This window comes from Sorex araneus, chromosome X (assembly GCF_027595985.1).
Source record: "Sorex araneus isolate mSorAra2 chromosome X, mSorAra2.pri, whole genome shotgun sequence".
Classification (NCBI taxonomy): Eukaryota; Metazoa; Chordata; class Mammalia; order Eulipotyphla; family Soricidae; genus Sorex; species Sorex araneus.
The window spans coordinates 49021554-49048744 of NC_073313.1; the positions used below are offsets into that span (position 1 = coordinate 49021554).

The window sequence follows — 27191 nt, forward strand, 5'->3', positions numbered from 1 at the left end:
ACCACCAGTATTTCAGAAGATGCTGATTTATTTTTATTTACTTTTCCTTATCATACTTTCACTGTCTGGTACTTTCTGCAACATTTACAATAGTATTAAGGCCTATAATTTTGGTGTTTTTTATTTCTTCAACTATTGGTATTATTATTTTGCTTTTTTTATTGAACCACTGTGAGATACAGTTACAAAGATTTCATGGTTGAGATTCAGCCATACAATGATTGAGCACCCATCCCTCCACCAGTGCAAACTTTCCATCACCAATGTCCCCATTATCTACCCCCCCTCCACCTGTCTCTATTGCAGACAATTGCTTAGATATTTTTTCTCTATTTTGGGACATTATAGTTTGCTCAAATTTTCCCACCACCATTCAAGCCTGCCTTCTAGGGGCAGATGCTAGATCATTTATTTTCTATTGCTCATTTTGCATATCATGAAAGGTCGTGTGGCCGCTCATACAGTCAAATGCTTCTGAAATTCTAAGATTATGAATGGTTGGGTTCCAGAGATATCTCTGTAGGGAGTGATTCCATTTTGGGATTCAATTGGGAGTTTCTGGGCCCGGGCTGTTGGTGCACCAAGATGGCACTCGGGGACGGGTTGTCGGCATGACTTCCAGCATCACGAGTGAGCAGGAAGCCTGGCTGAGACTGCCAAGTTCCACTGCCGCCATGTGGTTTGGAGATTTAGTCCTGAAACCCACATACCGGAGCCTTGCTTGTGTAAGCTCATGGTCTCCAGGATTCCATCTTGAGGAGATGGGGAGACTGCACCTACTCCATCTGGCATGCCCGGGTGAAATCGGCTCGATCTCGGGCTCAGAGAAATCTCCGGTGCTGTGGCGCCCTCCGGGACTCATCGCTGCTGTGTGCGCCAAGATGAGGCCTATAATTTTGATGTGCAGTTACTGAAAATTATTTTTAAATAAGTAGTAGTTATGAAAATATTTTTGTATTAATTTTTATAATTTGCATGCAACTTTAAAAAATCATTTACAATTTTCTGCTATAGAAGATTCAGCTTACATCACTACTACTTTCTTTATCACACTCACCTTGTTCCTTGTGTTCCTAACATGATCATACCATAACTTTACTTACAAACAATGTCATTGTTTGCGACATGTTTATGTAAACTTAAACAGGTGAGCCATGTAATAACCTATAATTATTTACCTTTCCTCATAACATTTTATTTTCTTTGATCAATAATTAGTTTTATTTCTTTCATTTACGTCTTTCAATGTTGCCAGTTCAACTTGAATACTCCTTAACCATCTGTCTAAAGTGACTTTGGATGGTCCCAGAGCTATAAGGTGCTGCATCCATGTAACCTCTAAGTTTGTATTGAGCCCTTTTATCTGCCCTATAGAAGACTACTTGTCCTTCTGCTTGCATAGCCAGCACTAAAAACATCACTTTTCTCCATAGATTGTGAATTTCCTGAACTCTCTGCATTGTTGGATTGCATGTTTGTCTTATTCCACCTTTCCTTTCCCCTTTGTTGCTATTTCTGTGATGAACAGAAGTTGCACATATTTGGTGTCTGCCAAGGGTTGCCCACTTTGTGGTGCCTGCAAGGTTTGCACACTTAGTTTCAGTGTCCTCCTGGATTACACTGGGCCTTGGAGTGGTGCCAGAGATCCAACACTTTGCTTCATTCCTGCACAGCAAGCATTCAACCTGTCTTGGTAGGTACAGCTTCCTTTACTGATAGGAAAATATTTAAGCTATCCTGGGCCCCCTCTATTTGCTTTATGCCAGGGCTTCTACATTTCACTACATCAAATTCTTCCAATACTTTTTAAAAGAAAGAATATGGCTCCATGGGACACAGACACGTACACACAGACACACACACATATACACACACATACACACGCTGACATACGTCTCTGTGTGTTTTTGACATTTCCTCATTCTAGACAAAGGGTTTAGCTTGGGATGAAGTTCTAGAATGAGCATTCCTTCCTCTCATACTTTTTTATAAGGACCACACCCAGTGGTAATGAGGATCCCAAGGCCAGTTCTTGGGCCAGCAGTGCTTGGGGACCCCAGGGTCATACTTGGTGATGCCTAGAGGTCATCAGGGCCACAACCAGCAGTGTTTGTGTGTTATGTAATGATGGGGGTGGAAGTTGGGTCTCACATATTCTAGACACGTGCTATCCAACTTGAGCTACCTGCTCTGACTCTCTCAGACTTTTGAAGTATAATTCACTTCAGATTTTCCAGTGTTCCTTCTGAGATATCTGAAGCTGTTCTGATTTTCAATACCTAGTATCACTTTTATTTGTACAAAAGCTTATATTTTCCCTTTTATCTTGTACTCTGAAATTCTCTGTGTGCCAATAATGGAGTCATTATTGTCAGCATTTCTGAGCATTTGACCCCAACCCCTGCAAGAGCAGTTTCTCTCATGAAAAGCCAAGATGATACATGGATAGGTTGCTTCATTTCAAGTCCAAGTGGCATGCAAAGCTTTTTTTATGTCCCTTTCCTTTTGTCTATAGGATATTCCAATCTCCTAGCAGTGAAAACGCAAACACAGAGATACACATGTGTGTTTGTGTGTATGTATATGCATATATATATACACATATACATATATATGGGAAGCTCATTAGAGACTCAGCACTCATCTCTCTAATTAAAGGCTGGTCACATATTCAAACTGTCTAGCACACACCAAAACTTCCGGAAGGTGGAGGCGGGAGAGAATAATATAAGGGTTAATTTGCTTAAATACATAATATTTGATTCCTGGTGGCACATAGTCCCCAAGCACCACAGAGTACAGGTCTGGGATTGGAAAATCACCACCAGGGTAGCCTAAGTAATTTTTAACAAGACAGGGCTTGACCGTCACCACATATTCAGTCCTTCATATTAAACTGCTGACCTTGGACAAAGAATAACCAGGGGAACCCCGGCACAGCTTTGGAGGCCAAAATATATTTCAGACTCCCAGAAGAAAAGGAAACATTTAATACAAATCACATTATTTGGGTGGAGAAGTAGGACAGTGGGCAAGGCACTTGCCTTATATGCAGCCAACTCACATGTGATTCTCCAGCACCACATATGGTCTCCCAAACACCAAAAGCTGACAAACAAAACAAATCACACTTTTGATACAATCAGACTAATCAATCCGAGGATATTACTAAACTCCAAGTGCTCATGTATAAACCAAGTGCCAACTCTGCAAGCTGACATTTTAAGACAGGCAGTCACATGTCTACTTTATTTACCCATTTCTTGGCATGTTGCTTCTCTCCCATTCTTCTATTCTTTCCACTTGAACATTCTACTAAACCTATGTTTATATTACTCTATTTTTATTACCATATATTTTGCTAAGCTTTCTGTTACATTATGAATTATTTCTCATGATCTTTCATCTAAACTCATTCAATATACATCTTCCTGTGATTAGTCTACTGTTCAACTTCCCCACATAGAGTGATTGTCATTTCAAACTTTCCTGTTTTTTTCTATAGTTTAATTCTTGTCTTATTTCTCTTAATATCTGAAATATATTTATCATCACTGTGTCACTGTATCACTGTCATCCCATTGCTCATCGATTTGCTTGAGCGGGTACCAGTAACGTCTCCATTGTGAGATTTGTTGTTACTGTTTTTGGCATATCTGTTATGCCATGGGTAGCTTGTCAGGCTCTGCCATGCCGACGAGATACTCTCGGTAGCTTGCCGGATTCTCCGAGAGGGAAGGAGGAATCGAACCCAGGTCGGCCGCATGCAAGACAAACGACCTACCGGCTATGCTATCACTCCAGTCATTAGCTAAATGACTATTAGCTAAAGTTGTAGAAATAATAACATCTTTAGCTTTATTTTCTGATTTTTTTCATGGTAGTTCAATTCCTTATGATTTTTTTACTATGAATCTTCAAAGTTCTGAGTCCTAAGCTATAAAAATATGACTATATACTATGAAAAGTTTGTTACTACTAGGAACCTGCTAGTAACAAGGTGAGTTCTTATGTTAGTTTTCCAGCTTGTGTTCTTTATCCTATACTTACAATCATTTTTATTGAGTTACAGAACTAAGCTTTTAGTTTTGTATATAATAGCCTTCTTTAAATTTCCTTGACCAATGCAGGTCTTTCTTGGTCATCTTTAGTAAGCATATAGATCCCTTTTGAAAGTTTTAGGTAGAAATATTTTAATGGTTTCCTCAATATTTGTGCCTTATGGTCTTGAATACACTAAAAATATTTAGGTCTCATTTTCTCATTTTCCCTATCACTTGAAATTTCCGCATCATTTTAGATCAATAATAAGTTTTCTGTCTTGGTCTTCACTTTGATTCTGAATAAAATTGGTTTTTCCAAGTATGGGCTAGCATGTCTCTGTATTTGTGCTTTGGAAAGTGATAGCAGTGGGGCTTGGAATCAGTTCATACACATCAGCTTAAACATCCACAGCAGCCCTTAATAAAATAAGATAATTCAAACTGGGGAGAAACTATGAAAGTTCTGAAAGTGGAAAAGTGTTTATCCAAAAATAAACCTTATTGTACATCAAACAATTCACACTGGAGAGAAACCTTTTGAAGCTGACCTGAGTTTGATCTTCAACGCCCCATATGTTTCCCCAAGCCCCATCAGTTGTATTCCCTGACAACAGAACCAGGAGTAAGCCTTGAGAAGCACTGAGTGCAGCCCTCCCCAAAAACGGAAAAGGCAAAGAAAAAAAAACTTAGGGATGCTGTAAGTGCACAAAAGCTGTCAATCAAATATCAATCCCCATTGTTCACAAGAAAAGTCAAATGGGTTAGAAACCCTATGAATGCTGCAAATGTAAGGAAACTTATCCTAAAGTCAACTATAATAAAACATCAGTAAACTCATACAGGAGAGAAAACATTTGTATATGATAAATGTGCTAAAACCTTCAAGAGTTCCTACCACCTTATTACACATGAAAAATCACATTAGAAAAGCATTTTATATAAGCATCAAATGTGATTATGCATCACGTTGCAGTAAACAAAGAAAAGCCTTTGATGAGAAGCCAATCTCTACTAAACACCAGAGATATTACTCAAAAGATAAAGCTTTTGGAAACAGTAAATGTGGAAAATGTTTCAAGGGAAAGTCACACACTTCTGTTTGTTAGGGAATTCACACAACAGAGAAACCATATGAGTGCAGCATATGTGGAATGACTTGCAGTGAGAAATTATGCCTTTATGTCCATCATAAAACTTATACTGGAGAGAAACTATGAATGCAGAAGACGTGGGAAAGTCTGCCATGAAAATTCTCCATTGATAAAACATCAGAAAATCCATACATGGCTGTAAGATTATATAGCCTCAGGTAGTTTAGGTTTATTGGGTTACTCCCATTACAGTGCTCCCATTCCTCTTTGTTCACTTGTAGCTTCTTTCTTAGTGTTCTTTTGACTTGTAAATATTGTTTTTCTCTTCTCCTTGAGTCCTTTGCATAGTTTATTCAGAGCAATGTCCTTTTTGTATGGACACAGGAAGACCTAGCAAATGCTATGCTTTTGTAACCTGGGAGTCATTTAACTCTGAATGATATTTTCCTCCTGGGTATCTGTTCTCTCGACCTAAGCCTCAGCTGCCCTTACTTCCTAGCACCCCCAAAAGCAGGGCCCAACGAGGGACGAGACGGACCCAGGGCAAGCGGTGAGTTGTGTGCTACCCTGGCATCGAGATGGGCCTGGCCAAAGTGCCTAATGCTTAACTATAAGTTAAGAGCTTGATCATGGACAAATGTTGTCATGATTCAAACAGTGATAACTAGATTTGGACCCTGCTAGGGTGAGGAATGATTAATCTGGCCTGAGTGCTGTAGAGTCTGGCAAGATGTTCCCAGAAGAGCTGCAATGTATCTCCTGCTATGTCCATACAGAAATAACTAGTATTAAGATGTTAATGAGTGTTTGAACTAATGAAAGGATAAAAACACCTTAAGAGTCAGGAAGGACTTTGGAATGCCTGGCCCTCAGGAAGGGCTTCCTTATGATGATTTTGCTACCTAGCAGTGTGTAACCTGGGGGCAAGGGCGAGAGAGGAAAAAGAGAGGAGAGAGACTAGAGAATTGAGAGGTGGCAGTAGATCCAGAGGAAGAACGGAGCTGGGAGTACAGGAGATGGGAAAGATGGAAGATTGAATAAACGGTAACTAATCAGCAACCAGCTTGGTCCTCGTTCTTCCTTCGCCTGCCCTTGGCCAACAGCACCGAAAGCGGGCAGTGACGCAGAACTGCCCGGAGAGCCCGCGATTGCACACGCCCCTCGGCGTGCTTTAGTTTTTTGCACATGGCTCTACCAATGCAGTGACTGTGTGAAAGAGTTCATTAGGAAGTCAACTCTCATCAAGCATCAAAGAATTTATACAGGAGAAAAACCATATGATTGTAGTGACTGTTGGAAAACCTTTAGCATGAAATTAGCTCTCATTGTATACCATAGAACTCATATAGAAGAGAACCCTATGAATGCCGGAATAGTGTCAGAGCTCTCATTGGGAAATTAACTATACACACTAAAGAAATCATATAAGAGAGAAAACCCATTAAAATGCTGAGTGTGATAAAATTATACAGCATTGTATATTAATTGATCCTGATGAATAATCTCATGTATGTCAGAAACTCTTCATATATTATTTAATGTTCATTTATGTAATCTATTTTCATGCAGAATTTTTATCCAAATAAATTATACATCAAATAAATATAAAGTAGCAAAATGGGCTTGAGAGATTCTTACCAGGGCTAATATGTTTGCGTTGCACCCCTCCAACACTGCTTTAATCCCTGGAAACATGTGGTCCCTCAAACATTGCCAGTAGTGACCCCTAAGTACAGAGTTATGGGTAGATTCCCAGCACCACCAGGTGTGACACTCATCCTCAAATGGGTGCAAAATACTCCACAAAACGTATGTTTATGGGGACAGAACAATAACACAGTGAGTAAAGCACTTACCTTGCATGCAGACAAACCAGATATGATCCTCACAATCCCATGTATTACCTACAAGTGATACCTGAGTGCAGAGGCAGGAGTAAACCCTGAGCATAGTCAGAAGTGGCCCAGAATTAAAAAAAATAAAACTGGAATGTATGATGTGAGTAGGGCCTTTAAAAAAAATGTAAACATCATTGCCCATATCAGAGTATCCATGTTGGGAAAAAATAAGATCTTAATGAGTTTAGAGAAAAATTTTCAAAACTTATGAAAAATACCTTTCATCTTCTATGCCAGGCGGGAGCGATAGCACAGTGGGCAGGACATTTGCCCTGCACGTGGCTGACCTGGGTTCAATTCCTCCATCCCTCTCGGAGAGCCCGGCAAGCTACTGAGAGTATCCCTCCAGCATGGCAAAGCCTGGAAAGCTACCCGTGGCATATTTGATATGCCAAAAACAGTAACAAGTCTCACAATGGAGATGTTACTGGTGCCTGCTCAAGCAAATCGATGAACAACAGGACAACAGTACTACAGTGCTTCAGTGCTTCTATGCCAAACATTTTGAAAGGTACAGAGGTGCAGAGATTGCAAACATGTACCCAGTTATAAAATTATGCTAAGAAGCATCAAAGAAGTAGAGCACCTGCTTCACATTTGTGTGGCACTGAGTTTGATTCTCAGCACTAAATGGTCCCCAAACATTATTCTGGAGGTCCAAGAGCAATGCTGGGCTGAGGAAGTACTGCACCACCAGGTCCAACAGTCCAACCATCAGGCGTTCATTATGGACCTAATATCACCAGGAGTGATCCAGGTTCCCTAAGTCCTGCCCCATTTGGGGACCACATGAAATATTAGTCCTCTCAGGGGTAAATTCCTATGTTACTTGATAGAAAATTTGTTTTCTTAAATAGAGAAAGCATGGATCATCAGGATCTCTAAGAAAAAGGAGTACTAACAAAAATCTTGCATTTCTTATCACCAGTAACTTCAGTGAAAATAAAAAATACAAGCCTCTTACAGAAAAAGCAAAGAATAAGATAGAAACAGTGCTTACTAGAAACAGTGCTTACAACTAAATATTGTTTTTCACTTAAGTGAGTAATTTTATAGTAAAACAAAATATTTTTAATTTTCAGAGTACATAATATCAATATTTAAAGTGTCAAGATGAAATCAAATTATCTATTAATAAACATTTGATTAAAAATTAACACATCAATATGATAAAAATAATATATTCTGATTAAAATTTATCTTTATTATTTCTGGTAACCTCTTAAGTGTAAAACATAAACAATGTACCATATAATTTACATTATGAAATACAGAGTAATACTATATAACTCAGTGATTCCAAGTGGTGGAAAATTTAGCAATTTTATGATGAGCATTATAAATACATGTATATTTATACACATATATTTGTATCAGATACATTTTAGGATAGCAGAGTAGACACATAGAACAAAGATCCAGATCCTGCCCGCCCCTACACCATCCTCCAGCAAGCCTGAGGTATGTTCACTGTCCCAGGTGGGTGAACCCCAGCCGGCACACCACCTACAGAGTGACAGAGGAGTGTGGCCTTCACAGAAGCGGCAAGGCCTCTGCAGCAGTGGGTATCCTCCATACTACCACCACAACATGAAGAAACAGTGCAAATCCCCATCATGAGGAGAGAATGAAGAAAAGTGTCCAGAAGCCTCAACAGGCGTTGCCCACAAATATGATCTCTCTGATAAGAATTCAGAGATGATATGTTGAAGATTTTCAGTGAACTCAAAGAAACGGTGGAACAGGCATCCAGTAAATTAAAGGAGGACATGAAAGAAACAGTGGAACAGACAGCCAAGAAACCATAGGAAGAAATGAGAGCAGAAATTAGAAAGCTACAAACAGAAGTGTCACAAATAAAGGATTCGATAAATGAAATAAAAAGCTCAGTGGGTGCCCTCAACAGTAGAATGGCTATAGCCAAAGAAAGAATCAGTGAGCTTGAAAATGAGCTGCAGGAAGTTTACAGGCAATAACAAACAACAGGGAAAGACCTCAAAATAGCTCTAGGACGAATCAGAGACCTAGGGGATGAATCCAAGAAAAACAACATTAAAATCATCAGAGTACCAGAAGGACAGGGAGGTAACCCCAATGAAAAAGCCACAGTAAAAGATATCATTGCTGAAAAGCTCCCAGAGCTAGAGAATGCAAGCATCCAGATCCAAGGGTGCACCTAAAACAGACCCTAATAAAAAGACTCCAAGACATATCATAGTCAGAATGATGGATGCCACTGATAAAGACATGATACTGCAAGCAGCAAGGTCAAAGTTGGAAATAACATACAAAGGAACACCCCTTTGATTTACAGAAGACCTATCAGAGGAAAACCTCCAAACCCAAAGACAATGGTGGGATATAGTGAAAAAACTCAACAAAATTAACGCTTCACCAAGAATACTTTATCTGGCTAAACTCTCACTCAGACTTGAAGGAACAATACACTATTTTATGGATAAACAACAGGTCAGGAACTTCATATACTCAAAAGCAAATTTAAAAGAAGAACTAAAGTGGCTACCATAAGACAAGAAAAATCCTTACAAGCACAACAAATCTCTACAGAATGATGGCACAAAACCCCATGAGAATAATCTCTCTCGAAGTCAATGGTCTAAATGCACCAATCAAGAGGCAGAGTGGCAAAATTGACTCAGAAACTGAACCCAACATTCTGCTACTACAAGAAACACATCTGAACAGTCAGAGCAAACACAGATTCAAAGCCAAAGTATAGATAACAATCCTGCAAGCAAACAACTCCCTCAAAAAAGCTGGGATGGCCTTACTAATATCCAACAACATAAATTTCAGGTTGAAAAGGATTAGAAGGGACAGAAAAGGCCATTTTTTATTAACCAAGCAATATGTACAGCAGGAAGAAATCACACTACTAAACATATACACATCCAATGAGGGACCAGATAAATACTTAAAACTACTGCTAACAGAATTTAAGGAGGACATTGCTAGCAACACAATAGTAGTTGGAGAGTTCAACTACTGTCTTATATCTCTGGATAGATCAAAAAGATTAAAACCCAGCAAGGAAACATTGACTTTGAGGAAGAAATAGAAGAGAGAGGGCTAATAGGTCTATACAAGACTTTAGATCCCCCAAAAAAATAATACACATTCTTTTCCAGTGCACACGGAACATTTTCCAGAATAGACCAAGTGCTGGGCCACAAAACATATTTCAACATAATCAGGAAGAGAGACATTGTGTCAAATATCTTTTCAGACTATGATGCACTGAGGATACAAGTTAATCACACAGAGATGCAGATAACCAAATCAAACACCTGGAAATTAAACAACTCAATGTTGAACAATGAGTGTGTCAGGAAGGAAATTAAGAAAGAAATAAAAAGGTACCTGGAAACAAATGAGAATGAAGACACGAGTTACCAGAACCTAATGGACGCAGCTAAAGTCATGTTAAGGGGAAAATTTATAGCTCTGCAAGCATTTCTCAGGAAGGAAGAAAGGGCCCACATAAATAACTTGACTTCACAGTTCAAGATCTTAGAAAAGGACCAATAAAAGGAACCCAAACCAGGCAGAAGGAAAGAAATAATAAAACTTAGAGCAGAAATCAATGACATGGAAACCCAAAAACCAATCTGAAAGATCAATGAAACCAAGAGCTGGTCCTTTGAGAAAATAATCAAGATTGATAAATGACTAGCAAGACTCACAAAGGTAGAGAGAGAGAACCCTAATAATCTGAATCAGAAATGAAAAGGGGGACATGACAACAGAAACCAAAGAAATTCAAAAGATCATCAGAGACTACTTTGAAAGTCTGTATGCCACAAAACAAGAGAACCTAGAAGAAATGGATAAATTCCTGAATTCCTATAATCTCCCAAGGCTGAACCAAGAAGATCTGGAATATCTTAATAGACGTATTACTATCAAGGAAATTGAAACTGTAATCAAAGTCTTCCCAAAAACAAAATCTCAGTTCCAGATGGATTCCTAGCGAATTTTTCCAAACACTCAAAGAGGACTTATTGCCAGTTCATCTCAAGCTTTTTCAGGAAATTAAAGAAAAAGAAACTCTCCCAAACAGTTTCTATGATGCTCATATCTCCCTAATACCAAAAGCAAACAAAGACACCACAAAGAAAGAAAACTACAGGCCAATATCCCTGATACACGGATGCAAAGATCCTCAATGTAATATTAGCAAATAGAATTCAACAACTCATCAAAAAGATTATACACCACGACCAAGTGGGATTCATCTCGGGGATGCAAGGATAGTTTAACATACGGAAATCAATCAACATAATCCATCATCTCAACAAAAGAAAAGATAAAAACTATATGATCATATCAATAAATGCAGAGAAAGGATTTGACAAGATCCAGCACCCATTTATGATGAAAACTCTCGTATTGAAGGAACTTCCCTCAATAAAGTCAAAGCCATCTATCACAAGCTTATGGCAAGCATTATCCTCAATGGGAAAAAACTAAGAGCCTTCCATCTAAGATCAAGGACGAGACAAGGATTCCCACTCTTTCCACTTCTGTTCAATATAATATGGAAGTACTTGCATTAGCGGTTAGGAAAGAAAGAAATATTAAGGGCATCCAGATAGGAAAGTAAGAAATCAAGCTCTCACTATTCGAAGGTGATTTTATGCTATATTTAGAGAACCCTAAAGCCTCTACCAAGAAACTCCTAGAAACAATAGTCTTGTATATTAAAATTGCAGGTTATAAAATCAATACCCAGAAGTCCATGGTTTTCCTATACGCAAATGATGAGAGAGAAGAAAATGACATTGAAAAAGAAATCCTGTTCACAATCATGCTTCAGAAAATCAAATACCTCTGAATCAGCTTAACTAAGGAGGTAAAGGACCTGTACAAAGAAAACTACAAAATGTTACTTCACGAAATAAAAGAGGACATGAGGAAGTGGTAATATATTCCCTGTTCATGGATTGGGAGAACTTACATTGTCCAAATGGCAATGCTACCCAAAGCATTGTACAGATTCAATGTGATCCCTATAAGTATACTCACGAAATTCTTCAAATAAATGGATCATACACTCCTGAAATCCATATGGAACAACAAAACCCCACGAATAGCTAAAGCAACTCTTGGGAAAAAGAAGATGGGAGGCATCAGTTTCCCCAACCTCAAACTCTACTACAAAGTGATAGTAGAAAACAACTTGGTACTGAAACAAAGGCAGAGCTACAGACCAGTGGAACAGGGTTGAATATCCTTACCAACACCCTTAAATATGTGATCATCTAATCTTTGATAAGGGAGCAATAAATGTGAAGTGGAGCAAGGAAAACCTCTTTAACAAATGGTGCTGGCAAAACTGGACAGCTACATGTGAAAAAGGGCTCAGATCTCTACCTAACACCATGTACAAAAATCAGATCAAACTGGATTAAAGACCTCAAAATCAGACCTCACGGTGAATCATTAAAAAATATATTTAAAAAAAAAAGAACAAAAATCCAAAAAAGAAGAAACTATTAAGCAAATTATCACTTAGCTGTTGGGATTATTGGTTTTTAATATTTTAATGTAGTCTTCAGAAAATACTAATAAAATTAATCATTTAATTAGCTGTGCATATTTGATTGTCTTCTATGTATTTTCCCATTTAGCTTAATTTTTTAAATATGTAACATCATTCTCTTATGATGACCCTATTTTCACAAATACATAGCATTTTCTATGTGACTGAGTCTGATTATGCATATATCTTTTGCATTTTGAGCATAACTATTCTGTGATTTTTAGTTATCATGTGATTTTTCTGACAAAAGTAAAAATGCTCTCCATAGTTTTTATTCCATAAATATCAAATCCTGACACAACTGGTCAGTTAACAAATTTTACAGGTCAAGAGACAAGACAAAACTGAATTCTGACCCCAAATATAAGCTATTCACTGCCATATTTGTGAGTGTTACTAAATGTTCATATTTCCACTCCTTGTCCTCTTGTCAGCACTTATATTCAATACTCCCTAGGTGACCTACGTGATTTATCCTTCATACATTCCTCTACCTCCCACTCCCAGAGAGCTGGCAGAACTGAGACTTGACCACTGAGACAGCCAGTAGATTTATGACAAAGGTGAAGATTTGTCAATTCCATTACTATGCTATATGACTCCATCTTAGACTAGAAAAACTAGAAAATGTTCTGATTGACTTCAAGTAAACAACTTTGAGAAAATACTTGTGCTAAGAAACTGTGGCTGTTATCTATATGTGACTTGAAGGAACCTTGAGCATATTGAGGCTTGAGTGGCAAGATATTGGAGATAAGAAGAACTAAGAGAAATTAGCCCAGTGAGGCACACTGCAGCCAGATGTGTAAGGTACAAAACAGTAGTCAGAACAATTGTGTGCTAAGATCAATTTGAATTTCAGATGTTACAAATAACTTATGAGCCCTTATTAGACTTTTACTGGAATCCACTAAAAGGCTTTAGGAAATCGGGGAAAGTAAATATAGATCATATTTTAAGAAGGTTGGTACCCCACCTTTGAATTAGTTCAGTAGTTAACTGAAGGTAATTTGGTTCTCCTATAAATGCCTGTTAGAAACGAAATCTCATATAGAACTAAAATTTCTTATCCAGAATAAATTTCAAGTATGTTGCATAAAATTAATAAAATTAATAAAATAGACGCAGGCCCACAAATAAATGAGTTGCAACCTTTTGCAGTTATGATCTTCAGTGTCAGAGCCAGAGCACAGGGAGTTAAGGTACTTACCTTTGCACACAGCCAATCCCAGTTTGAACCTTGGAACAGCCAGAATGACCCCTGAGCGTAGAGTCAGAGTAGTGTCTGAGTATGACCAGGTGTAGCCTAAACCCCAAACCATCAAGGAATAAGTGAAATAAAGCCATTATCTTTAACTGAATAATATGGATGGAAAATGTAAAATAAAATTAATAAGTGCTAATTATTTCATATAATTATTTACTTTTTACTTAGTTTTTTCCCTAGAGTTTCTGATTCCCTTCATTTTTTTCTCTTCATATTGCCCCAAAACGACAAACATGACATCAACCACATGGAATTCTCATCTCTTGCATTAGAATTAAAGATAGTTATTATGTTTGAGGAAGAGCATTCAGAAAGAACTGACAGTGTCAATAGCAAGCTAAACATTTTTTATCCAAAGAATAATTATTTGCAGAAGATGTATTGCTATGCTCTCAAACCCTCATAGACTGTACTGTGTCTCAAATGCAGGGACTTCTAAATATTCCATAGGGACCAGGGATGTATGTGGCTTCATGTTATAGCATGTACCTCACCTATATGAGACTCCTGATTTGTCCTCTAAATGGCAAACAAAGATTATGTGTGTGAGACCCTGGGCACAGAAAAAAGACAAGCAATGATACCATATATTAATTCTACCACAGACCCCAAGCGCTTGATGATATACTGTGAAGTCATATAGTGAAAGGGACAGTATGCATGGTGATAACTTAAAGGAGTAGTGTGAGCTATTCAACAAAAAGATAGAAGCAGCATGATAAAATGAGGTTCATTAACAGGGTTTAGTAACTAGTTAGTAGAGATTTCCCAAAACTAGTGTAATTATCTGTTTCAGGTTCCTTTGTGTGTGGAGTGGGATTGGGGGCTATAGTTCGTAGTGCTCAAGGTTTACTTCTGGTTCTGTGTTAAGGTAATACTCCCAGTGGTGCTCAGGGGACCATAAACAGTGCCAGAGATCTAACCTAGGTCAGCCACGTGCAAGGCAAACACCTTATCTTGATCTCCACAGCCCCTTCCAATTTTCAATGTTTCCAAATTAAGTCAGTACATTATACACTTGAAGTTGATAAGTCATGTGCCAATTATAGTTGATTGCATAGCTCATATTCATACTGCAAAATCTCAGGAATCTGATTCTCACTCTGAGACTTTTTCTCCACTGATGCCTTCAATTCTATAAGGTTAGATTATAATTATAATAAACAAAGGCAAGGCACTGAGAGGGACCGGATAGCACAGAAGGTATGGCACTTGCCCTGCATGTGACTGACCCAAGTTTGATCCCTGGTAGCCCATATAGTTCGAATAGACTCTCAGGAGTAATCCCTGAGCACAGAGCCCAGTGTGGTCCCTAAAACAAAAATAAGTAAGACATTCTGAGAATTCCAAGCAAGGATAATAAAATCATACAAATATAATGCAAATATGAAGCTACCAAAGGCTACCTTAACTACCTACTGTATTAACTAGATAGAAGAGTTACATGTAATAGATATAAATTTACAAGGTAATACTTCATTTGTTGAGCAATAGCCAAGGGTGATTGTAAAGGTGAGAAATGGAAGACAAATTAGTTGTTTGCACTGTAGTTGGCATGTGCCGCTTTCTTTCTTTCTCTCTTTCCATTTCTTTCTCTTTCCTTCTTTCTTTCTTTCTCTCTTTCTTTCTTTCCTTCTCTCTTTCCTTTTCTTTCTTTCTTTTTCTTTCTTTCTTTCTTTCTTTATCTCTTTCCTTTTTCCTTCCTTTCTTCCTTCCTTCCTTTCTTCCTTTCTTTCTCTTTTTCTTTCTTCTTCTTTTATTTCTCCTCCTCCCCCCTCTTCCTTCTCCTCCTCCTCCTTTTCCTTTTTCTTCTTTTCCTCCTCCTTCTCCTTCTCCTTCTCCTTCTCCTTCTCCTTCTTCTTCTTTATTCTTCTTCTCCTCCTCCTCCTCCTCCTTCTCCTTCTCCTTCTCCTTCTCCTTCTTCTTCTTCTTCTCCTTCTCCTTCTTCTTCTTCCTCTTCTCTTCTTCTTCTTCTCTAATAAATTAGAACTAAACAAATAAAATCACTTGCCCAACAAGCCCAAGTTTGTGAGTTCAAATCCTGATGCCACTCCCATGCACCTGGCAATCCTGACAGTCCAGCTTTTAGCATTCACATTGAGAAAGAGCCTGAAAGATATTTCAGTAACTTAGAAAGTGCCTGCAGCAAGTGTGAGAGCCTGGTCTTAATCCATGATGTATGTGGCATATGCATTAGTGTGATCCTGAGAGCTTCACTTTCTAGGGTCCCCTGTGAGAGAAAACAAAAACAAAATTAAAAAAAAAAAAAACCCTCTATCCTTTGTCTTTACTGGTGACTCTAAACTCCATTACCTCTAGGGGGCAATATTGTTTTCCACTTGCCTTCTTGGTTAGTGAAGATTAGTTAAAGGAAGAGAACTCCATTTGATTTTTCCCAAAACAGAAAATCTGCCCAGAAATATCAAAGACTCATTGTGAAGACTAGTCCAAGTAGTAAGTATATGAATTCTAAATGTTGGAGATAGGGGAAATGATCAATGGGTAGGACTGATGCTCAGTGCATTGAGCTGTGAATTGATTTAAGCCTGAACTTCATGTTTTTGTTTTTGTGTCAGCCCCAGCAGTGTTTAGGGCTTACTCCAGGTACTGCACTCAGAGATTACTCCTGGCAAGCTCAGGGAATCATACAGCGAGCCAGATATGAAACCCAGGTTAGTCGTGTGCAAGGGAAGCAACTTAACTTCTTTACAATCTCTCCAGCCACACCAGACTTCATTTTTTTTGAATTCACATATTTTATTTTTTTAATCTTATAATAGATCAATGTTGATCTCTTTTTTTGTTTGTTTGTTTCTTTTATTTTATTCTTTTATTGAATCACCATGTGGAAAATTACAAAGCTTTCAGGTTTAAGTCTCAGTTATACAATGCTCGAACACCCATCCGTTCACCAGTGCACATATTCCACCACCAAGAATCACAGTATACCTCTCCCCCTCCCCCCCACCTCCCTAGCCCCCCACCCTGCATGTGTAACTGGTAAATTTCACTTTACTTTCACTTTACTTTGATTACATTCAGTATTTCAACAAAAAATTCACTATTATTGATTTGGAGTTTCTCCCCCTTAAAGTCGACCTGCTGAAAAGAAAGCATTTGATAATTTGTTTTCCATTGCTGAGAATGAAGAGATATGAGGTCAAGATGGGGAGAAAGGGACTCTCCTTCACTGCTGGTGGGAATGCCGACTGGTTCAACCCTCTTGGAAAACAATATGGACAATTCTCAAAAAGTTAGAAATTGAGCTCCCATTTGACCCAGCAATACCACTCCTGGGAATATATCCCAGAGAGGCAAAAAGGTATAGAAGAGATGACATCTGCATCTCCATGTTCATTGCTGCACTTTTTACAATAGCCACAATATGGAAAAAATCAGAGTGCCCGAATACAGATGATTGGTTAAAGAAACTCTGGTATATCTACACAATGGAATACTACGTAGCTGTCAGAAAACATGAAGTCATGAAATTTGCATATAAGTGGATCAACATGGAAAGTATCATGCTGAGTGAAATGAATCAGACTTCATTTTTAACCTGAACCCAGTAAGCCTTGACTCTAATGTGTATGCCAGTGGGTAGGTATGTAGTCATGATGATGCTTTTGAATGTCTAGATATTAATATCAACTCAGAAAATTGTTTAAAACCCTAAGAACATTTGGGTAATCTTTCCTCAATGTTTAGTCACCCAAACAAAAGATCTTAGGTTCCATGTGAAGGGATCAGAACAGACATATGCTTTCTAGATTGTTGTAGTAACATCCTTACGCTCAATGTACCTGGCCAGGGATTTATCATCTCAAATCAATGAAGGCTGGTTAGTAGTGTTGAAGAATATCCATTATCAGTCACCACTGTTCTTTAGATGTATTCCTGCTGCACTTTTGCCTGAATCTTGGTATTTCTCTATCTGCAGGTCTGAAAGACTAATTGAGATTTAGTTCTTCTTTTCATATTTATTGAGTTGAGCTCTTAAGCTTCCTTGCCATGATTATGCAGGCTCTCTTTTCTATTGGAAGTTTCCAAAGCACACAGAAACTGCAAGAAATTTCACTTTGCTGTTCTTTCCCATCCATCTAACCTTTCATACCATCACAAAGTCATCAAATATCCTATGGACAAAGCCAGCAAGGTGCAAATTTCCAAGCCCTCTGTAACTTCCAAAAGTTCTTCTGGATTTTTTTCTTCTTGTAGTCTACCATCGTGGAACAAGCCCCTTCCTCAACTCATACACAGAATCAGCAAATGAGAACAATTGTTTTCTGCTCACATAGAAAAACGGCGTTCTAAAATTTATGGGTTTTGCTTTTGGGTGAAGCTTTAGGGCTACTGCTTGCTTGGTGTTCAGGATTTATCCCAGTAGTGTTTGGGGTTCCATGTAGTGCAAGAGATCAACACAAATCTGCTCTTTGCTTTGCAAATGAGATGTGTGTGGGTGTGTGGGAGGGGATTTCCAACAGTACTCAATGGGTCCATAGCCATGCCGGGGAATTCTGTCTAGTTGTACAGGTCTGATTCTATAGAGCTCTGGCCCAAGAATACAGGTATATTCAAGCCCAGTACTACTGGGAGTCACTATGCATACATAGTGGAGCTTAGTGGGGGCATGCAATACCAGAAACCAAACTCACTTTCTCCAATCTAGCAATTCCTCCAGCCCTTTGAACACACTTCTCAGTCCCTGCTTATTAATTGCTAATAAACATTTAAATTGAAGATAAAAGCTATATGATATTTGGGCTGGAGAGACAGTATAGCAGTTAGGGTGCTTGCCTTGTATGAATCTTACCAAGGTTCTATCCCCAGTATATGATATGGTACGCTGAGTAGCACCAGGATTAATTCCTGAGTGTAGAGCTTCTCAAGGTGTGGTCCCAAATTTTAAAAAATACATGATATTAGATAACTACATTAGTCATTCCTTCCTCTCCTCCACTGGGTGAGATCTGCAGGGATGAGGGACATTGTGGTAAAGCACACAAATAGCTTCACGAAGCCATGGAATGTGAGTTAGAGTAAGCTATTGTTTCTTCATCTGTAAAATACAGAGGTAGAGCCTTCATCCTCCTACTGATGGCTACACCTGCCAGTGTTCATGGGCTAGTTCTCAGCTCAGTACTCCCAGTCATGCTTGGGGGACCAAACAATTTGGGGACTGACCCAGAGGCTCCCTACATAAGGCATGTGTCCTAGCCCTTTGAGATCTCTCCATGGCCCAGAAATTATTTTATAAAATAAAATTTTACTGTAAAAGTCAATATTAAAACATAACCACAGTGAATTTTGGAAACTGGTGGTAAGCAGTACAGGAAAATGCAAAAATGCTACTTAATAACAATCACAAGCTGATTTCCTTTCATTTGGTTCAGATTTGAGTCTGAATTTTGTTATTATTTGTGAGACTTGATGAATTGATGTAATGTTTTTCATCTATTAAATTTGGTAGCTTTATAAATTCAGTTACAGGATTTGGTGCAAATGAAGTACAAAAGGATCTATAATAATATTTTAATTTCCATCAGGATAATGACTACACAAGTTTAAACAAGAAACTTATTCTCAGCACCCAGTGAGATAGTACAGGGGTTAAGGTGCTTAACATGAGGTTAAAGAGGCCAGTAAAATGGTATAGGGGTTAAGGTGTCTTGTATACAGATGACCCCAATTTGATCCCCAGCACCACAACTGGTCAACAAAGGCCACCAATTTGATCCCCAGCAACACACCTGGTCCCCAAAGACCACCAGGAGAGATCTCTGAGCATACAGCACCAGGAGTAAGCTCTGATCCTCATAAGGTGGTGTGCAACACACCCCAAAATAAGAAATTTATTCTCAAAGATATGCAATACATTCTAACATTGACATCAGATAAAGTCATAAAAATTAATAGAGTAAATATGTGTAGGTCCGTCTAGAGGGTGTGATCTATGCAGAACAAAAAACTATCACAGTAGCATTATATACTGAAAACAGGAAGGCTGAATAGAAAAAAATTGGTCAGCAGAGTAGTTAAAGATGCTTTACATAATTCTTGCTGGTAATTTCTATAAACTTGAAACTGAAATTAGGAAATTAAAAAGTCAACAATTCTAAAGTTTCATTATAACCAGTAAAAATCATAGGATGTATTATCTTTCTGCATTTCTCGGTGTCTTCACACATAAAATAGACATATTATTCATAAAATGGATATACACAAACTCATTGTGTACGTATATGTGTAGTTTTTGTGTCATGCCTAGCAGTATTCTGGATATTCTCCTTGCTTTATGTTCACAGATCACTTTGAGTGATGCTCAGGGAACTATATAGAGTGTCAGGAATCAAACCTGGGTCATCCACATGCAAGGCAAGCACGTTAACCACTATACTACCCCTGGTGCCACATGTTTTTAATGTTTAATAATAAAATTGCTTTCTATTGGTATTTTCAGAATTATACTAATTCCCATAACCATGTTGAAATCTGAGGAGCGATAGAATCAACCTACTGCTACAAACATGCTTTGCCTGTGGGAGACTTGGGTTTTTTCACTAGCACCATATGGTTCCCTTGAGTACTATCAGGAGGAGCCCCTGAGCACTGCCAAATATGGAACAAAAACAAACACACACAAAATAAAAATATTTCAAATCATAATGGTGCATACCCTTTTTATATGTCACTTTATCACACAGAAATGATACAGTCTTAGAGTCTCAACAGAATTTATGTTAGCATATCGTCCCATCATATGAATGTATAGAAAGAGGTTTACCTCATTTGACTGCATTTTATTGTGCTTTACAGATATTTTGTGTGCTTTTCTGCTTTTTATAAACAAGTTGACAGTGTGTGGCAACTCTGCATCATGAAAGTTTATTGATGCCATTTTCCCAGTGGTACATGTTCACTTCATGTCTCTCACATTTTGGTTATTTGTAATATTACAAACTTTTCCATTATAATCTGTTATATTTATCTTAACTGCTTTCATATCTGTGATTAGTGATCTTTGGTATTACTACTGCAACCTTCCACCAGCAAAAAGATCACAACTTGCTCAAGGTTCTGAGGTTAGTACTTTTAGGAATATTTCAAAATTAAAACATATATTTTTTATCACAATGCTATCAAACATTAGGACTGGTATAGTGCAAACATAACTTATGAGCACTTGTGAAAAATATCCCTGAATCAGTTTATTGTGATATTCTGTGGTGGTCTGCAACCAAACCCACAGTATCTCCAAGGTGTGTCTGTGCTCAAGCTCCTATAATTAGATATTCAAGTTGCTTCCATTTATTATTTCAATTGATACTATTATAGAATATTTCCTGGAAATCCTAAACCTCTGAGTTCCCACCATTATTACTCATTCCTGGAAATCCTAAACCTCCAATTGTCCATTGCTATTACTGATTCTTCAGCGAATATGACAGATAAAATTGTTTGAGGTCTTCTGCTTGGGTCTTTTAGAGATTCTGCTATCTCATCTTTTCTCACACTAATTTGTGTAGGGATTATCTATTCATGGATTCATATTACTCTTTATATTATCTAATATATGATATAAGATATAATATTATTATTTAAGATCAATCTGATAGTTTGGATGATGAAAGTTTAGTTTTCCTTTATTCTACTGATTATTTGACACATTTTATACGTCCAAAAATTTTATGCTTTACTCCTTAGCAAATATGTGTACTATTTTAAATTGAGTGCTTAATCTTTTTTATAAAATATGACATCTAGAATAAGATTTCTCTCATAATGTAATTTCTAGAAAAGTGGAATTCTCCAACTTCTTAAAACGATAGTCTCCTAAACCTAAGTTCTCTGATGTAAATGACATTTAAGTTCTTTCAAAGACTTTTCAAGTTTAATAATAAACATGATCCTTGTATTCATCTAAAACATTCAGACATTCTCTTATGTACAATGTATTTCTGAGTAAAATTTTTTTATTGTGTATACTGCTTGTACAGTGGGCAGGGTGTTTGCTTTTCACAGAGCCGACCCGGGTTCGATTCCTCCATCCCTCTCAGAGAGCCCATTAGCTGCCGAGAGTATCCCGCCCACATGGCAGAGCATGGCAAGCTCCCCGTGGTGTATTCGATATGCCAAAAACAGTAACAAGTCTCACAATGGAGATGTTGCTGCTGCCTGCTTGAGCAAATATATGAACAACGGGATGACAGTGACAGTGATACTGCTTGTATTAAATATTGTAAATATGAATTTTTGTTTGGGGTATTTTTGTTTGTTGGTTGGTTGGTTTGGTTTGGTTTTGATACCACATGTGGCAGTGCTCAGGGCTCATCCCTGGCTCTGTGCTCAGGAATCTCTCCTGCAGAGTAAAGCAAGTGCCTTACCCATTAGACTGTCTTTCTAGCCTTGAAATCTGAGTTTTTTAAAAAAAATCTAATAAAGGCTAAAGATATTATCTCATTAGATTTACTTGGCTACTCTTAAATTCACTGATGCTTAGTTTAGCGATACATAATTAATGAACAAAGTTACTCATATCTAAATTTCTTCTTAGATTTTATCTCCTGCATATATCTGGTATTTAATGATAAAATTTCCCACTGAAGCTTTGCTACAGTTCCCGTATTTGTAGGGCTATCTCCCGAATGAGAGTTGATTTCTCACCGAAGGCTTTTCCACATTCATTACTTTCATAAGTTTTTTTTTCCTGTATGGATTCTTTGATGTTTAATGAGAGTTGACTTTCTGCTAAATGCTTTCCCACTGTCACTGCATTCATAAATACTCTCTCCTGTGTGAATTCTCTGATGTGTTATCAATGGGGCTTTTTGGATAAAGGTTTTCCCACATCCGCAACATTCATATGGTTTCTTGCCTGTGTGAGTACTCTGGTAAGCAATGAGGGTTGGCTTGTGCACATTTATAGCATTCATAAGGTTTTGAATATTTTCCCTGTCAATATTTCAGTAGTCTTTCCCTTATAGGAATAAAATCCATGCTTAGAAAATGATTTTTTCACATGTTCGGAATTCTTGGCCACTTTCATCCTTCATTGTTTCCTTCTCTATGAATGCAGCTGGCCACAAAGATTTGTTTTGCTTTTCCTTGTGGTTCTCTATCTGGTCATCAACTTGATAGAATATCAGGGAAAAAACAAATTAAGTGAATCACCAAATTTATAAATATTAATGCTTTTATAGTACTGTATTAAAATTTATTTATCATTTACTTCTGTGAACTTATCAATTAAGAGCTGATGTGGATGAATCTGCCCCATGTGCCACCACTACTGTAAATACTGAGAAATATTGGTCTATATTTAATAAAAATAATTTAATACACAGTCAATATAAAGGTCAGCAAAGATTTACTATGTTATAAAATAAAGGAGATTTACAATGAAGAAAAATAATTTACAGATAACTGGATTTGTTAGTGGGGGGAAGTTCTGGTTCATGAATGTAGAGTGAATTTTCAATCTTAAATTTACAGAGAAGAAATAAGCTAACTATTTTAATTTGGAAGTAACAAAGGATATCCTTGATTATATATAAAAAAGAACTATGAAAATGTTCCCCAATGGTTAATTAAAGAATTAATAAAGATTAGATACATACAAAAATTAGAAACCACACCTTATACATGTAGATGTGCATATATGAGTATTTTAAGTGGATATTTAAAGAATAAAATAAGACCCAACAGTCAAAAAATTCACCTGAAATTGTCCGTGCATTCGTAAAACCACTGGGTCCCAGCAGTGGCACTCTCCAATGTCTCTATAACTTAGAGTACTTGAAATTTCCATGGAAACAAGCTCTCGCTGAAAAGGAGTTCATAGAAAAAAAATAACAATTCTCAAAAGGAAATGAACCATAATGAATTGAAAGCTCATGTCCACAGAAAAACCTGCACTTAGATGTTCAGAGAAGCTTTATTCAAAGTGGTCTTTACTGGAAGCTGCACAGATGCCCTTGTTAATAGACGGATAAGCGTTATTAAGTAAGTGGATAAACAAATGAGTAAAACTACACTAGAATTATTCAGCAATAAAAATGAGCTATTAAGCTGTGACAACACATAGAAAAAAATAACATTTGAAAGCTTGATTGAAAAAGGTACATAAAGCATAATTAAAACTATGATATTTTTGAAAATCCAAAACAGTAAGAGAGAGATAATTAAAATGTCAGGAGTTACCAAAAGGGATTGTCAAGTTGTTGTTATTTGACACATAAACTTCTAGGATTGTTATATCTTCTCGAAGATTTAATTGCTTTACAGAGGCACTGCTCAGCCCTAGATATATCTGAGAGGTGGGGAGAGAGTCACAGCGAGAAGAGAGAGACAGGTGGATAGGGGGAGCAGACAAGAGAGCCCTGGAAATAATTCTATTTTGTATACAGAGCACGTAGCGACTCAAGAGATCTTTCCCAATGAACATGTCAGTGTTGACCTTACCAGAATATGAATTTGAAAAGCGGTCTGAAAAGGAAACTATCCAGTGGATGGAGGAAAAAATGGAAGAAATCATCCCTGTTTTCTGTTCTATATATTGTCTTTATCTTTGGAGGTCAGCAGTTAATGAAAAAACAGACCAAGTCTGAACTGAGTAGACCACTAGTTCTCTAGTGACTTAGCACAACAGTATATTTGGTGCTTTTTGAATTAGTGTTTATGTTGTCTACATTTTGAAAACCAAAATGTAGACATTTGAAAGTCAGTTTGTAGTGAGTTGTTTTTTTTTTAGCTAGACCTGTCTGCAAATTCTGGGCAGACTGATACCTCTCATGTGTAGGATATAAAGAATAGTAAGGGAATAACAAATGGCTCAAAGCAACAGAATTTGTGAACTTATCTACAAAACTGAACTTACCTTAATAGGGTTTGGGAGGAGCTTTTGGTGGGGAGGGGAATGGACCTTGAGACAATAGTAGAAGGAAATAGTGGTGGATGATGTGGAGTTGGAACGTTGTAAATCACAGTGACTAAAATAAAAATTTAACAAAGTTTTTAAAATTTAAATAAAAAACAAACTGAAGTCTCTTAAAGAAGTTAGCAGTTGTGATCTGCATGAGAATAGATGCAGCGATTATCCTCTCTGAAGAAAACAGATGTGCACAACTTCATTTAAGAGAAAGGTAGGAGAAAGCTAAGAGAAAGCTTCTTTGTTTACTTTCACAGCACAGCCTCAAGCACCGAGCCTGCCAAAACCAAGAGGGGCACACTATTTACAAGACTTCTCCCGGGAGGACGGAAACAATACAGTTTCTAAGGGCCAGTTCCTTCCCAGTACACATCTGAGAGCTTCGCTAATTTCTGCTCTTTAATGAGCAGGATGGAAGCGATCCTCTGAATTAAGTTGTCAGGCTTTCGAACAAAAGGGCAAATACAAAACAGAAGACGAAAACTCTACGAACTGATTTGAAAACGGATTCTGTATGGGCTCTGAGAAGGTTTAGACCAGAACCTTTCTCAAAGTGGGAAGAAGGAAAGGAGCTGGAGAGCAGTATGACAGAGGCGAAGGCCCCTTCCTTTGACGTCACACACTAAGATAACTTTCAAATGAAACCCTGCGGTATAGCCAAAACTTTCTGCATATTCTTGTGACTTTCAAAATGAAATCTGCAAGGTCCCTCCTGATTCCGGGTTAACATTGTTTTATCTTCTGTGTTTACTCCCTGAGCAGTGCAGCAGAATATTTAAAGTGCCCTCTGCTGGGGGAGACATGTTGCCGAGCACACTTCATGTTGTGTTTGGTTGAAACTGCGGACAACAAACAGCCCCTCTTACAGATGTACCCTTCACATTTTGTTTGCCTGGAGTTTTGTTTGTTTGGGGGCCATGCCCCGGGGTGCTCAATGGTCCTGGCTCTGCACTCAGAATTATTCCTGTCTGTGCTCAGGGACTATATGGAATGCTGGCATGGAACCCGGGTCAGCTGTGCGCAAAGAAAAACTCCTTACCCGCTGTAATTTCTCCATCCCCCCTACCCTTCACATTTTGAATGACAGAAAGCCCTCATTGTGTTTTTGACCAAATCAAAAGACACTTATTCTTGCTTCAAAAAGATTTTTTTCCTCTGGAACTCAGAAAACCAATTTATCAAGAGCCATATCCTCTAAGGGAAAAAGGCTAGATAATATTTCTTGAAACATACCTTTTATCTTTTTATAGTAGTAGCTTTCATGGGCGCAAAATACCGTTAGATACAAATAATTTTAAAACATTAATTGACAAAAATACAAAGCCACATAATAACATAATATCAAGGCTACTGATTGCAAAAATAATGAAACCCATGGATTAGAAATGACAAACATTTTTCAGTATTATGATGAATAAGTAGTTGCATATTAGCAGAACAAATTACTGTCCAGCTGTAAAAAAAAGCAAGAGGGGTATTTACGTGCATGACTAACGTGATGTGTAGAGCCGAGCACCGCGGCCGTGAACTCCGCGCGGGCACCGGGCTCCGCACAGAATATCCCCGCTCGGAAGCACCGCGCGGCTTATCTCGGCACCAAAGACTCAGCCCGCCCGGCCGCCCGCCGCTGGCGAAGGATTCAGTCCGCTGTGTCTCTTGCATTCCCTCTCCTACCCTCGGCCAGCGGCGCTGTAAAAGGAAAGACGGGGAGCAAACGCCTTTTCAATAGATTTCTCTGCAGATCCAGTACCGCTGAGCCCAGCGAAGCCACACTTAGAAGGAAAAAAGGAAGAAATTAAAACCTAAGGAGCTAGAGGAGTCGCCTGCAACAAGTAGATGGATTCTAAAGAGCCCAAGCTACTTATAGAACAGCATCCTACCCGACTGCAGATTGCAGTCCCATACAATCCAGAATACATTCGAGGACATTGAAAACAAGATGATTGCAGATCTAGGATGTGGTTGTAGAGTGCTTAGCATCTGAGCTGCAATGTTAGAAGCGGGTTTATATGTTGGATTTTACATAGATGAAGATATACTGGAAATATTTAGTAGGAATATGGAAGCGTTTGAGTTAACATGACTCAATGTGACACGTGCTCATTATCTAAAAGAATGTCTAATTCATCTGATACAGTAATTATGAATCTTCCCTTTGGAAACAAGAATAATAAAAGAACTGATAGGGTTTTTCTGTAGACTGCTTTGGAAATGGCAAAAAAATGTAGTATATTCTTTACACAAATCTTTAACTAGAGAGCATATTCAAAAGGAAGCTGCAGAGTGTAAAATCAAGATAGACATTATCATAGAGCTTCAATATGACTTGCCAGCATCACACACATGTCATTTTTAAAAAATCAGTGGACATTGAAGTGGACTTAATTCTGGGTATTTTTTAA

The 27191-nt window shown here is 37.9% G+C and overlaps 1 pseudogene; it reads left to right on the forward strand.

The window, feature by feature from the left end:
- The first annotated feature begins 611 nt into the window (after positions 1-611).
- LOC101547600 (rRNA N6-adenosine-methyltransferase METTL5-like) lies at positions 612-27191 on the forward strand (annotated as a pseudogene).